This window comes from Ambystoma mexicanum, chromosome 1p, assembly GCF_040938575.1.
Source record: "Ambystoma mexicanum isolate Mex_15411 chromosome 1p, UKY_AmexF1_1, whole genome shotgun sequence".
NCBI classification, from domain to species: Eukaryota; Metazoa; Chordata; class Amphibia; order Caudata; family Ambystomatidae; genus Ambystoma; species Ambystoma mexicanum.
In genome coordinates this window covers 230,410,656-230,425,324 of record NC_090921.1, presented here as the reverse complement: position 1 = coordinate 230,425,324, position 14,669 = coordinate 230,410,656, and the positions used below count along the sequence as shown (strand labels likewise).

Below are 14,669 nucleotides of genomic sequence, written 5' to 3'. Positions count from 1 at the left end.
AGAAGGATCTTGTAGGTCTGAAGGTTGGTTCCTGGAAAATTTGTCAGCCAAATATTTGGGGGCTGTGTTTGACAGGCATTTATACACGATGACTAGCGTACGCAGAGAAATTCTGTCACTCACTGGGAGCCAATGTGTATCCCTTATAGTGGCAGACATATGATTAGCACGTCGGATATTTAAAGCAGATCTGAGTGCATTGTTCTGAAGAACTTGTAATTTATTCCGATTGCGCTTTGTAGAGCCTAAGAATAGGGTATTACCGTAGTCCAACTTAGATAAGATAAATTCCCTGGCAAGTGTAAGGTGTAAGCCAACTGTTGGTGAACAGGTAAGATTTGCAGGCGTTGATAAGTTTGTTGGTGTATGCTGTGGTTGAGGCGGTAGTATTGACTTGTCTTTTGAAGGAGAGAGTGGAATCTAAGTAGACGCCTAAAGTTTTGACCTCATTGGCCACTTTAATGATCTTCTCATCAATGTTGAAAGTCTTATATCATGTATCGAGTATATTTAGACGAGCTTGAGATCCAATGACCATGAGCTCTGTCTTGTCGGCGTTTAGACAAAGGCTGTGGGCGGCCATCCACGCCTGACTTTTGAGGTAAATTTCATTTAACATTTTGGAGTCTTTGTCGTAGCAGCCAGTGAGCGTAATGAGGACCTGGGTGTCAACTGCATAATTTGTATAAGTGACATCCAAGCTGTCAAGACGATTAAAAAGGAGCTTTGTGAAAATGTTGTAGAGCGTGGGTGAAACACAAGAACCCTGTGGAACCCCACAATAGATAGGTACTGCATCAGCCAACTCTGTGAGTGCAAAGACCCTGGTTGTTCTATTTGAAAGAAAGGATTGGATCCATTTAGAGGAGTTCAGAGAGAACAATGCCACTGTAGTCAAATGTTTGGCAAGGATCTGATGGTCGACGAGCTCAAACGCTACTGAGAGATCCAGCAGTAGGGGCATGGCCAGATTGCCTTTGTCTTTGGATTCATCCATTTGGATTTTCAGATCCAGGAGAGCAGTTTCCGTGCCGTGCCTGGGTCTGAAACCAGATTGTCGCAGGCCCAGAAGGTTGTTGTCTTCCAAGTGTTTTTGTATTTGTATATAGGCGTTTTGAATTCTGACATTGTAGATGTCTTTTTTGGTATTAAGAATGGCTGCTTTATAAGTAGTAGCGGCAGTAGAGAACTTTTCCATGTTAGGGATTGAAGGAGTTTTTCTTGAAATGGCTTCGGAGGATCTTTTAGCGTTACAGAGGGTTTTTAGTTCTGCTGAGAACCCTTTATTTAAATGGGCTACAGGTTTAGATTGTCTTAATTTAAGTGGGGCAATTATGTTTAGCCCTAGGTCTAAGGTACAGTTGTACAGGTCTACCAGAGAGGACGAGTCCTTGTTAAGGTTATTAGATGGATCAGTAATGAGCTGTAGTGGGGGTAGTAAGTTGTCTAATGTTATGTTGCAAGTGTTTTTGGACAGGGTTTGTGGGGCGATGGCGGTGCTATTACCAATGCAGGCTCTCTCCTGTATGGTAAAGGTGATGCAATGGTGGTCTGTTCAAGCACAAGGCGTATTGTTAAGGATACTGGTAGTTTAATTTAGCGCTGTCAGTCAATCCAATGTTCTGCTCTTGTTGTGCGTAGGCTCATTGATGCAGTGTTTGAAGCCAAGTTGTGTGATAGAATTTTCTATGACTGTGGTGTTGGAGTCATTTTAGGGTCTCTCCTTTGTAAAGTTTTACATCATTCAAGTACAGCCAAGCTCTTCTTCCTTCTAGTTTTACAGCAGTAGGAGGGACCCCCTCTACTAGGTACGGCCCCTCAAAGAGGGTTTTATTCCAAGTGCGGATGAAACTTTTTACACACACTTGGTCCCCAGGGTATAAACTAGGTTGCTTCAGCAAGTCTATAGGATCAATTATTTAGCTGTCTTCATAAATCTTCTTTGACCCTACACTCTGATTTCTGAACCGTTGAGAAATAAAAGAAACACTGGCAGTCATATTTGTCAAATAATCATCCATCTCATCCCCTAATGTTTTTGCTACACTCTGGCCATCAGTTTATATTCAAATGGGAGCAGCAAGAGGTACTCTCATACAGCGTCCAGTCACCAACTCATGAAGAGTTAAGTGGTGACTTGAGCCAGGTTGATTTCTCAGGGCAAACAGGGCAGGGGTGGGCAATGTAGCCATCCCTTCTTCAAAGAAATCTTGATCTTAGCTATCCTTTCTTTAAGGAGTCGGTTTAGCCTCTCACAAATACCATTCGCCTATGGATGATTAGCAGAGGAAAACCTGTGCTTCATACCTTATAGAGGAGCTATGTGCTCGAACAATTCATTTGGAAAATGCAGCCCATTATGAGAATGCAGGACTTTGCACACTCCACATCTAGGAAACACCTCATGTATGAGAAACTTGGCAGCACATGTGGCAACATGGTGCGTGCAAGTACCTACATCAATCCATCTGAAAAATGGACATACTGCCACTAACATGTATCTGTAGCTATTACATGTTTGCAACATATCCACATAATCTATGTGTAGATGCTGAAAAGGGCCATTTGTTCTGGGTATTGCTCTTCTCACTGTTCGCAAGCTATGCCCTGCAGGGAACCTCTGCATAACAATGCAGTTCACAACAAAGTGTTCAACCTGTTCTAACAAGTTTGGTGAAAACCAATCTTCTGCAATCATGGCAGCAATATTCTCTTTGGTCATATGCACTGGATAGAGAAGCTGATCCAGCGCAACTTTCAATAATGCTAAAAGCATAACTGGCTTTCCAGTGGTATCTTGTCTCCATATAGCCTCTGTGGGGGATAAGGAACACCCCTGTCTCTTCCATAAAGCCTGCTCTTCCTCTGGAGCGCGACCTTGAATCTCAATTAACTGTAGAGCGGATAACATATTAAAACTTCCATTTATCAACATGAAGTGTTCTGACATTTGCTTAACATCTTCTACTTCAAACACAGAAATATTTGGAAAATATGCTGTTCTTTTGGGTTCAACATCTGCGGCTTCGTTACTGTGAGAATCATGTCTGCCCTTTTAGTATGGGCTGTGCATTTCACCACGGCGATACCCAATGGGAGCTTTAATACCTTAATGAGTTAATCCAATGGGGGCGCATGTTGCATGTCTGCATGGAGGAAACTCCTCCTTTTCCAAGATGACAATCCTGCGTGTACGGTTGAAGTCACATAGGCGGTGTCGGAGTACACTGTCACTTCATCATCCTCATATCTTTGTAGTCCGGCGATAAGCACCACTAATTCTGCAGCCTGTGCTGTACATCTGAAGGCAGCCTTGCACTTGTCACTACTTCATATTCACCATCATGTTTTAACTTTGCTACTGCTGATCCCCTATGTCTTTCTCCTGTCATTTTATAAATTTTTGAAGAACAGTCAATAAATAGAATTTCCCCCCTCAGAGAGCATTCTCTCTAACATGGAGAATAACATCGTAAAACTCAGTAAATGTTGTGCAGACATGCACATAGTCTTTCTTGCCTACTGGTTCTGCTACATATGTCACTGAATTCACTACTCTACATCTAACAATTTCCATTGATGGGTTCGAAATAATTACTTCGTACCCTGACACCCTTTGCATAGTCAATGTGCTTTTAGGTTTCTCCAAAATGGCAAACAAGACATGCTTGACGAATAACATAATTGAACATTGCATTGTAATACTTGCAGCTTTTTTAATCGCAAAAGCAGCAGCAGCTAATGCTTGTTCGCAAGGGTAATGTCCTTACATTAATGGATCTAGAATCTCACTGTAGTAGGCTAATGGGTTATGTCCATGTCCATATGTCATCTTCTGCGTGAGGACTGCTGTCATCATCTCTCCATTTGAATGAGAGAATAAGTAAAACTCCTCATTATAGTCTGGAATCCCTAGAACAGGGGCTGTACACATCCCCCTTTTTATTTTTATTGTGGGAGTTGTGGTTGCACTATTTGAATTAGAAAAGCTGCACTGCAAGTCCCAGAATGCAGAGAAAAATTGAGAAGCCAATAAGCATGTACAGATTAGAAAGGAGAATGTTCACAAGTATGCATGTGTGGGAAAGTTAATGAAATTGCACACATTGAGTGTTATTGCAATATGTTGGAGAAATCATTTCCATTTACTTTGATTTGTTTATTGAAAATTACACACAGCACTGTTGTAAATGTATACATGCATTTATTTGTCTACTTGAGATGGTGTTGAAATAAATATTTTTAAACACATTGTATTTTGCCATTTATCATTCCATGCATATGCCATGCTTTAGTAACATACATGCAGTTTTTGTTTTGAGTTTGCATTGTGGGGGTTTTAGTGTAACTTTGTTAGTGGGAGCAGCAGTGTTAAAAGTGACAGAATGAAAGAAGAAAATAACACTTTGTACATTATAATGGGTCATACGGGCAAGTAGGAATATATTGAATTTTCACACAGGATATGGCACTTAAACATGCCGTGGAAATGTTTTAAATGTAGTTTTCTTTTCTTTCACAAATAAATACACAGACAGTGCTGCTGAAATTGCAAATATGTATTTTTAAACTGTTATGAAAATGCTCATTAAAAGAAAACTGTGCAACCACACAGCATTGTAAGTAACTGACACCTGATGTCAGAAGGTGGGACAAACAAGAGTATGATTATTTAGTAGGTTAATGCAGGGTAATTGGCAGGAACCCTGTTTAAATGCATTTGTAAAAGAGTTGGAAATGTAATTTTCAAAATATATGCATACCTGTACTTTTTGTTGATAGATGCAGATGTGGTTGAATCTGCAAATAGAAATCTTGGAGATTTGTATTGTAGTTTTTGATGCAGGTGCTTGGGAGTAACAGGAGACATGTACTCTGAGTCTTCAACAGTACATCTGAAGTGTTGAACTGAGAGGACAGAGTTAGATGTAGAGCTTTTGGATGTGATTGGTGGATGGGTGTGTGACTGCTTGAAAGTAGCCAATGAGGGATTGCTGCAAAGATTAAAGTGTAAAGGGAAGAAGGGCTGCTCTGTGTTACGGTGGCTGCAGACGCTGCGGTAGTCCACAGACAGGGCGTGTCACATCCGGGTCTTTTAAGAATGTCTGGCATGGAAAGGGGACTGTGGGGATTAGCCAATGAAGTCTTCTGGTTGTGCTTTATAGGAAGAGAGGGTAACAGTTATTGTCATTGCTGTGTGTAGGGAAGATGACTGTGGTTGTACAGATGAGAAGGATTACTGTGTGTATGGTGGGAGATTCTTTCATGGTGAATTTGAAAAGGTACACAGAAATGTGTGACATTTCTACTAACCTTGGATTGGAGGGAGTGGAGGCTTTTTGACATGGTTTGCCTAGGCACATTGCAAAAATATGTCTCTTTTTCAATGTCCAGATGTCATTGTGGTGCATTGTGGAGGACATAGTTTGGGGTATATTAGTGCAATAAGTTTGCAGATTGCAGTGCAGGATATGCTGAAAGCACTAATGGAACTGTTTCCATGATAACCTGGGCATCACCAATCAGGCCCTGGCTTGGCTGCCCTCTTCCTCTCTGATCGACCATCCCAGGTCCAACTTGGGTCCTTCCTCTCCTCTATCTTTATCTCTACCTGTGGTGTTCCCCAGGGGTCTAACCTATCACCCTGGTTGTTCAACCAATACCTGGCACTTCTTGCCCACTGCATTGCCGCTCTCTTCCCCAACTTTCAGTGCTATGAGGATGACAGGCAACTCAATTTCAGGCTCCCTTCTGCCACCTCTTCTCCTTCTCTAGTCTCTGACTGCCTGGCCGCCATCCAGGAGTGGTGTGCCACCAATGATCTCTGCCTTAATGCCAGTAAGACTGAGATTCTGCTCATCGGCACACCTGCTCCCTCCTTTCCTGTCACTCTCTGTCTGGCCTCTCTTGGCCCTCTTCCTGCTACCACCTGTGAGGCCAAAAACTTCGGGGTCATCTTCGACTCCACCCTTTCCTTCTCTCCTCATGTCTCTGACGTCTCTAAGAAGTGACACTACGAGCTGCACCTCCTCAGAGGTATTCTTCCTTTCCTCTCCTTCCCCCAGAAGCTCACTGGTTCTCTTGATGCTGGACTACTGCAACAGCCTCTTTCTAAATCTGCCTGTCTCTACTCTCTGCCCTCTGCAACTCATCCAAAGCAGGACTGCAAGACTTGTCCTTGGCCTCAAGCCCAGGGATCGTATCTCTCCAAGACTGAAATCTCTGCACTGGCTCCCAGTGCCGGCAAGGATTAAGTTCAAACCCCTCTGCATTGTCCACAAGGCCTTCTGGGGCCTGGGGCCTCAATACATTCAACTCTCTCTTCCTAAATATCTTCCTTCTCAAGCTCTTCGCTCATCCGCATCCAACTCCCTCAGGGTTAGCCGCTTCTCCAAGCAGTGAGTTGGTGGCAGATCTCTTTCTTCTGCTGGGGCATCCCTCACTGAAACTTGAGGAGAACCATCTCTGGTTCCGGAAGCGCCTCAAGACCTTCCTTTTTGCTTCTGCTTTCTCTCCTCCTCTCCCCCGCTGATCTCCTGGCTGAATCAGATGCTGCACTGGTTACCTGGCTACCCTCTGATCTCGTGCCCAAGTCGCCCCCCCAGCCAGTTGCCCACTGCACTGCCTCCTTGGCAACCTTTGCACTCGGGGACTGTTTCTGTATCCCTAAAGCCCCTCCTAGCACTCTGATGTCTGCACTTACCCCCTGCACTTGCCTCGAGATTATTTTGCTGTATTCCTATGTGCTGCACTGCCCCCTCCTCTTCCCACCGCACTTTCCCCTTCCCCCTCCCCTGCACTTGCGTGATCTCAATGTCACCTGACCTAGTAGGATCACTGTCTCTGTATTCCCGCTGTTTCCCCTCCCTTGCCTCATCGCGCCTTGAGACACTTGTGTATAGGTGCATTATAAATGCCATATCATATCATGTGGAAAGGTAATCTTTTCACATATGCCTCCTAGGGCACTATGGAGATTCCCCAATGTGCAGGGAGGCCCCTTGTGAACAAAGAGGTATGTTCTTTTTTACATGGTGTTGGGATGACATCCTTCCCAAATGAGAACATTCTGGTGGATGGTGGACATATTTTGCTCAGTGATGGCATCACTTTTACTGATTGTGGCAATCTAATCTTTGTTGACAATATTAAAAATGAAAGTTCTTGTGAAAATGATGTAGAGTGCATGTGAGAAGCTGTAGGAAAGAAAATCTGAAAAGCCACCCAAAAAAAAAGAAAAATACAACAAAAAAATGTTCTTTTCAGAGCCATACCTAAAGAGTAAATAACTTACCTTGCATTACATTTCTCTACCGACCCCCTTGAATTGGACGATCTGTCCGCAGACAACACAGTAGTCCATGGATGGCACGTGCCACATCTGGGTTTTTTGAGAATGCCAGGTCTGGCAATGGGACTGTGCAGTCTAGGGGATTAGTCAATAAGGTTTCCTGGGTGTGGTATACAAGGAGAGAGTTTGGCAGAAGGTGTGTTTGCTGAGAGGAGTGCAGATGGCTATGTCTATGGCTATGTCTTTCAGGAAGCAGAGTGTGTGGATTTTGGGGAACTCGTGGATCCATTGGTTGAAGGTGTATGTGGATTTTATGATGTTCATGTGCAACGGTATGGAGTATGCGGCATAAAATGGGTGGATTCGCTCCCATTTTGTTTCAATTTTGTCACTCTGCAATATCCGGACATTATCATTGTTCATTGTGGAGGGAACAGTTAAGGGCATGTAACTAGAATTTCAGTTTGCAATGAAGGAGACATTTGGCAAAAAGAAGGAAATTTTCCCGAACTCTCGACTAATTATTTCTCGCTTTGCCCAAAGACAGATGTGGATGCGCTCCAGTTCATTTGGACCGCAAATGGAGAAAGCGAGGCACAATGTCAACAAGGCTGTGAGTGCATTTTCAGGAGATGTTGGCATGATGTCTTTTCATAATGAAAATATAAAATTTGACATTGCCAATATTTTCCGCAGAGATGGAGTACATCTTACTGATGCCGGTAATCAGCTTTTTATGCAAAATACTCAAAATGCTTTGAAGCACCTTTTGTAAATATAGAAAGCATTTTCCAGTAGGTGATAAAAGAAATGCATGGAAGCATGGTGAATACGAAATGCCTACTGTTTTACAAGTTGAAAGAAAAAGTTTAGTTCAGTAGAATGTTGCTTAGTTTACTTTAAAATACAAAATAAAAGGTTATTTTCAGAGCCACAACTTTCCCACGCACAAGAGTGTAATGTTTTTGATGGGACCACCACCCACATTTTTAGATGTCCGCAGACTACTAGCGCGCTGACCGCGACTTTGCAGGCAGTGTAAGGGCCTGTAACTTTTTTTGGTACTTCTATTTTTAACTGTGAAAGTGGCTCTGAAAAGAACATTTTATTTTTTATTTGTTGTGTTTTATATTTGTTTTGGATTTGTTATTGCAGGAGAGACAAGGGAGGGGAGGGACGGAAGGGAAGGGGCACCAACCACAGGGACGAAGGGCAGGTAGAGAGAGGAAGGTGTTGGGTGGGCCTTAATCAGGTAGGGGATAGTGTTTCTCATGCTCCTTGACTGCAGCCTCAAAAGCGCTTCGGGACTGCTCTCCCTCTACAGAGCCGTGTGTCACAGTACATACAAAGCACTGTCACCCATGACAGAGATGGGTCGACTGAGTCATGTATGGTCTGCAAGGATTCCTTCGGGATCCTTTGCCCCACAGGAGTGTCCCTTGTGGTGGCAGGAGCAGTTGATGAGGGTGTGGTACTGGCCGTCAGCCTACTCGTCCCTACGGCCTTCCGAACTGCTGCCTTGTGGTTGGACCTGAGGTGGCACAGCATGGAGGTGGTCCTGTAACTGTACAGACTCGGTTTTCCGCAACTGAGTACAACCTTGCACTCAGTGCATTTAACCTTGTCGGCCCGACCCTTAGAAACACCCCCAACAGTGGTAGAAACCTGCCACTCCCAAGATTCACGTCGGGAGCTGGAGAGAGGAACTTCCAGTACCTCATCCTCCTCTTGATCCACCTCTGTATCACCACACCTGCTCCCCTCTCCAGGCCCTCCAGATGGTGGTGGGGCAGCTGCAGTATCCATGGAAGCCATTGTCTCAAGAAGCAGAAGCAGAGATAGCAATACCAAAATCCGCAGCAGGTGCTCTCTCCAGGACAGCCAGAAACACAATGAGAAGCAGTAGTGAGAGGGTCCCTTTAGAGGGGCTGACCGCAGACGGAGCAACAGTCTGCGGACAGTTGAGCCACAGACAGGGCTCAAAAAGTTACAAAAAGTCGCCAGATCAACTAAGACACGGCCTAGGAGCTCTGCAAGGGTAAAGTTTCAGCTTCAAATACACTGGATTGGCCACAAATACAGTTTTTAACTATCTAGGGGTATGGATAGTGTCCGTGGATACTCCTGATGCACAGCACGGGTGCAGTCACATGATGACATTCCCGGATAGGTGGGGGCATCTTTGATGCCATGGGTGTTAGTCGTAGCAGTGGACAGTGGTGACATGAGTTATGGTTGCTTACCTTACCATAACTAGTGAATTTCTTGGGTTTTTCGGTTTTACTTGTAACAATAACATCCCTTTAACAAACTTTTTCCACTGAATTTGTTACATTTTTATTAGTGCAACTTAACCATAACGTCCCTTCGACAAAGTTTTTTCACTAAATATACATATATTATAGGGCGGCAGTCGCAGCCTTATAGTTGCCTTGTACATAGACTTTTTTTCCAAATTGTGTTGCTGATAACTTTTGACTAGTTGGACGAATTTGGGTGGGCTGTGATTTTCCAAACAAAAAGTTTGTAGCGTGCCCCCCAAGTTGAACATTTTGGTAAAGATTTGTTAAAAATGAAAAAGTTATTAAGAAACCACAAACACTGTTTTCAGCCTACTCCAATTCATTTTTCCATAGAGAGAAAGTGCAATTTGTGGGAAGCCATAGCCAAATAACTGCTAGATATATTTGGACCAAAAAGGAACAACTTGGGCCCAAAGCCTTGATTTGATTTCCTAGGCTGGTTTGGGGTAAATCCATCCAGTAGTTTTTAAACGATTTGACAGAGAAGGGGGTGCCCCCTGCTCCCAAAAACGTGTGTATATCTCCAATGGTGTTTTGCAGCAGAGAGGTTTTTCAGAAATTAAAAGTTATCATTTTCTTTTTGCTCGATGCGAGCAATGCCCGCGATAATACCTGTGAAAGCCAAAAACAAAAAGTGATTGAATTGCATCAGGCTAGAGGTAGGGGCAGGAAAGTGGCCACCATGTGAAGTTGGGTAGTTAGAGGTGGTATGGGGAGCCAGTTACAGTTCTAACATTTATGGTTTATCAGGAGAATACCGGAGGAACTTCGCGATTGCTACGGGAATAACGCAGAACGGACTCAGAAAAGCAACTACATTACACAAAGCAAATAGTGATGCAGAATAATGGGATAGGCACAGGGAGGAGGAAAGCAACTTTTGAGAGTTGGGAAAGCAGTTAAAGAGGAGTGGAGCACATGATGAGTGCCTGTGAGGATAGGGGAGAGATTGTTATTTTCAAGCGTTTTTGGGTTTATTAGCGGAATACCAGGGAATTACTGCAGCAATTTTCACTGCCACAATTGTTCACAGTGAACAACTTTTTGGTAAAATTGGTGACATCGTGAGCAGTAGACGGGCATGCCTGAGACCTGCACACATTGAAATGTTGTCAATGATTACAGTGAACCATGCCCAATGTCTGACACATTTTCTAGCAATGGAATGCAATGTCTATGGAAATGTGCAAATGTAATGAACGGAAGCCTAAATGTGCTGAAAAATTAAGTTTCCTTTGAAGAGCTCTTGCCCTTTCTTCCTTTACATCCTTTTACCACAATGTAAACTACGTGGGGTAAGTGCCTTTGAAGTATTCTGTTCCAGGATGTATATGGCAGACTCTTGGCTTGGCCGGTGGTGGGCTCCAAAAGGCAGGCCTGACCCCCAGGCTCAGCCATGGCTCGGCCCTACCCATACATTTCCTGGGCTCTCCCAGGTCTACTGTATACCAACCATGAATGAGGCGATGTGTCACGGTCCCCTATAGAACTGATCACGTGTGAAGAGTTGGTCCACTATCCCTTAAAAAACTGATCACAAGAATGTTATACAGAAAATGGGGTAAATACAGATAGAGGTGGAGAAAAGGAGAAGCATGTCATTTATCTCCTTGAGTAGGACAAAACCACTGATCTTCGCAAGCTCCATCTTACCAAGCATTGCCAAAGCCAATAGATATGGCTATAGAGTTTAGAGAGAAATCCTTTTTTGCTCCTGCTGTCCTTTTTCCATATTCTTTTGTCCTTTAACATAACATCTACTTTCTTCATTTAGCCAGACGTGTTGGCTTTGCTAATGTGTGTTATCGGCTGGACACAGCTCTCTCAGCATTCACCCAGCGGCTCTGTCGCTAATTAAGGAGCCCTACATGTGCAGCCACTTAATCAGAGCAGACTGCACACTTGCGGTCAGTCCTCTGATATTTATAAGTGTGGCGATGCATGCCCGCGTCACCACATGGACGTTTGTGTGCACAGGGAGTTAGTGCACGGCACCCGCTGGAACAGTGGTACTGCACCAAACAAATAGAGTGCCATGGTGCGATCTCAAACCCATGATGGATCAGGCACTTTGTAAATGTGGACATATGAGGCTCCTAATCCACCATGCCATAAGCATTAGTAATAAGAATACTAATGATGACAACAAATAAAATCTAATCCAGAACACGAGTGGAAAACACATCAATGAACCAATCAGCATAGAAACAATAACATTCAAAAACTGTCTCCAGAACTTAAACGTTCTGATCACGTATAAAGATATATAACACAATAAACAAGCTTTCACCATGATGCACCATTGTGTACTTTCTCTGTATCTCGGTGCAGCTGGTTAACACTAGGGTTCCTCTCAAATGTATCTTCAAGCGCCCTGTCAGAGAGCTAAAGCTTTTTCTAACGTGACCTAAAAAGGAACATGATTATGTAAATGACGGAAGAGAAATTATGGCCATTGTGTTCTGGGTTTCCCCCATCCTTGCAGTACTCTCCAGTGCATGCATGCGACATCAGCACTTCCCAAAATACTGGAAAGAAGCCAGAGTCATTGTGTTTCCAAAGCCTTGGAAACCACTGAGGGACCCTGCAAACTACCATCCTATTAGCCTGCTATCCGGACTGTCTAAGCTCTTGGAAAGGGCCCTGCACACCTGCTTCAGCAACTTTGCCTCAGAAAAACACCTTCTCCTAAACAAACAGTTTGGATTTCATAGAGAACATGCAATGAACCATCAACTACTCATAGTGGTGGACAAAATTACCCACGGATTCAACATCCACAAATGTAGTGGAATTGTTTTATTGGGTGTTTCCAACGCCTTGTATCGAGTATGCACGAAGGACTTATGAACAAGATGATTAACCTTAGATTTTCAAGCTATTTGGAGAACTTGATCGCAAGCTACTTGGACGGCCACTCCTTCCACATGACCATGCAGGCAGTTCAACAACACATCCTATCCGAGCAAGCGTGCCACAGGAATCAATCCATGGACCATTCCTGTTCAACACCTTAACCAATGATATCCCCATAGATCTCCACAAAATAGACCTGGCACAGTATGCAGATGACATTGCAGTCATCTCACAGTCTTTCAGGGAAAGGGAAGTGGAGAAGAACCTTGAAAAATCACTGGACAAAATTTCGACCTGGTACATCGACTGGCAAATTGCACTGAACACCACCAAGACTACTGCTATGCTGTCCACCAAAAAGAACATCAAGGAGCACCCGCGCTTCAGCCTCAATGGAGATAACATGAAGTAGGAGAGCAGCAGCCGCAACCTAGAAGAGACCCTGGTCAGAAAGCTTACCTGGAGGAGCCGCATTGAAAATACTCAACAGAACGATTCTAGCAAGCTTGCAGCGCTGTACCCACTTTTGAAGTCAAGGTCCATGCCTAGCCAGAATAATGTCAACATCTGCAAGGCCATTATTTGATCCACCCTGGCATTTGACTCTCTGGCATGGAGCACCTGTGCAGAAACACACCAGAGGACACTTCAAAAGATAAAACATGACCAGAGGATAGCCCCACTTTTTGCAAGACCATCAGGCCTGCACTGAGAGCTGGGGAGAGAAAATTTTTAATACACATCTTGCAAAGCTAAACAGGATTTTCTACCAAGGACTGGATCAGAACACAAACCCACTAATAAAGAAACTTGCTACCATAACTGCAAATCCTTTCCACCTCTACCCGCGGCCCATCATGCTAAACGCGCTGACCCTGTGAAACCAACCCTACTGTGACAAGATAACACAGATCAAGAAGCAACCCAACCTGTGACTACGCTTTAAACCAGAGAAACTAGAGTAATGAGGCCCAGCATTGGCATCCAACAACACCATGGAAAGATAAAACCTGTCAGAAAGATAAAGAACTAGCTGTGTTTTTCCCAACAGTACCTAAGTAGCCTTTGGTTGTGTTATTGATGGGAAGAGGAGTGTGCAAAACTTTGAAGTGCACGATCGTCTAAGCAGTCGCCAGCTGTTTTGGTGTGCTGTGCACAGGGAAGCGAAAGGATATAAGGAAGGAAGGATGACGAATGAAATCAAAAGAATGCAGGACAGGTCATGAACAAAAACGACAGAAACAAGCTGAAATGTACAGCACAGGGTCCATAACGCACACAAGCAGCCCTACAGCAATACCTTAATGAAACAGCTTAAATTCGTAGAAAATACATCTTCCTTGTGACAACATTACCCATATTGCACAATAAATAAGACAATTATGTATATGAATGTCAGACGTACCATGGGTTTCCGTAGTGTAGTGGTTATCACGTTCGCCTAACACGCGATAGGTCCCCGGTTCGAGACCGGGCGGAAACACAGTTTTCGTTTTCTGACAAACAAATTATGTTAAATATTGCTGTTAATGTTTTCAGATAAGCAAAAAAGGAAATTATGGTAAAATTGATGTTCATTCTACACTATGCCTGCTGTTTTGAATAAAGTACACGTGAGACACCTGATGGTTTCTGTGCTGTATGTCACCAGGGACTAAAATAAAAGCGTTACCACAAGTTCTGCAAAATGCACGTTTGCCTCCCCCACGCAATTATAAAACGTAGTGATGCAGACAAGAACATACTACCCTACCGCAGACACAGTCCAATACTTTATGCTCGCATCCATTACCATTAGTAAACAAAACGGTGTGTGGTCACACAATCTTTATTCACTTTGAAGTACAATAACATCTGCATGTTGCAGTACATGTGTGACTGTGATAGTATCCCTTGCAACAGTATGTGGAAATGTAGCAGTCCTTTCAGATCCGCCAGAGCGCCTGGGGTCACTACGGTGGTGATAGGGTGTGGTATAAATATCCTTTAACATTAACATTCATGTATATGCAGCCACACATGTGTGTAGGTAGGAGTGCATGCCTGTCTTTTGTGTTTGTGTTCCCGTGTCTTCATCTGGCATTGCATAACTTTGTCTTTAAGAGGCAGTATGTGTATATTTCTAGATGGCAATGCATTCAAGTCTGTGTGAGTCAAAATAGTATTGTCTGTGTGTTTGAGTACATTCATGTGTACATGTGGTGGAAATGCATGCTCCT

At 43.6% G+C, this 14,669-nt stretch overlaps 1 non-coding gene across 1 annotated transcript; it reads left to right on the top strand.

Annotated features, from left to right (window-relative positions):
* The first annotated feature begins 13,860 nt into the window (after nucleotides 1-13,860).
* TRNAV-AAC (transfer RNA valine (anticodon AAC)) lies at nucleotides 13,861-13,933 on the top strand. Its single transcript has one exon. It is a non-coding gene; the product is annotated as a tRNA-Val (tRNA).
* The last annotated feature ends 736 nt before the right edge of the window (nucleotides 13,934-14,669 follow it).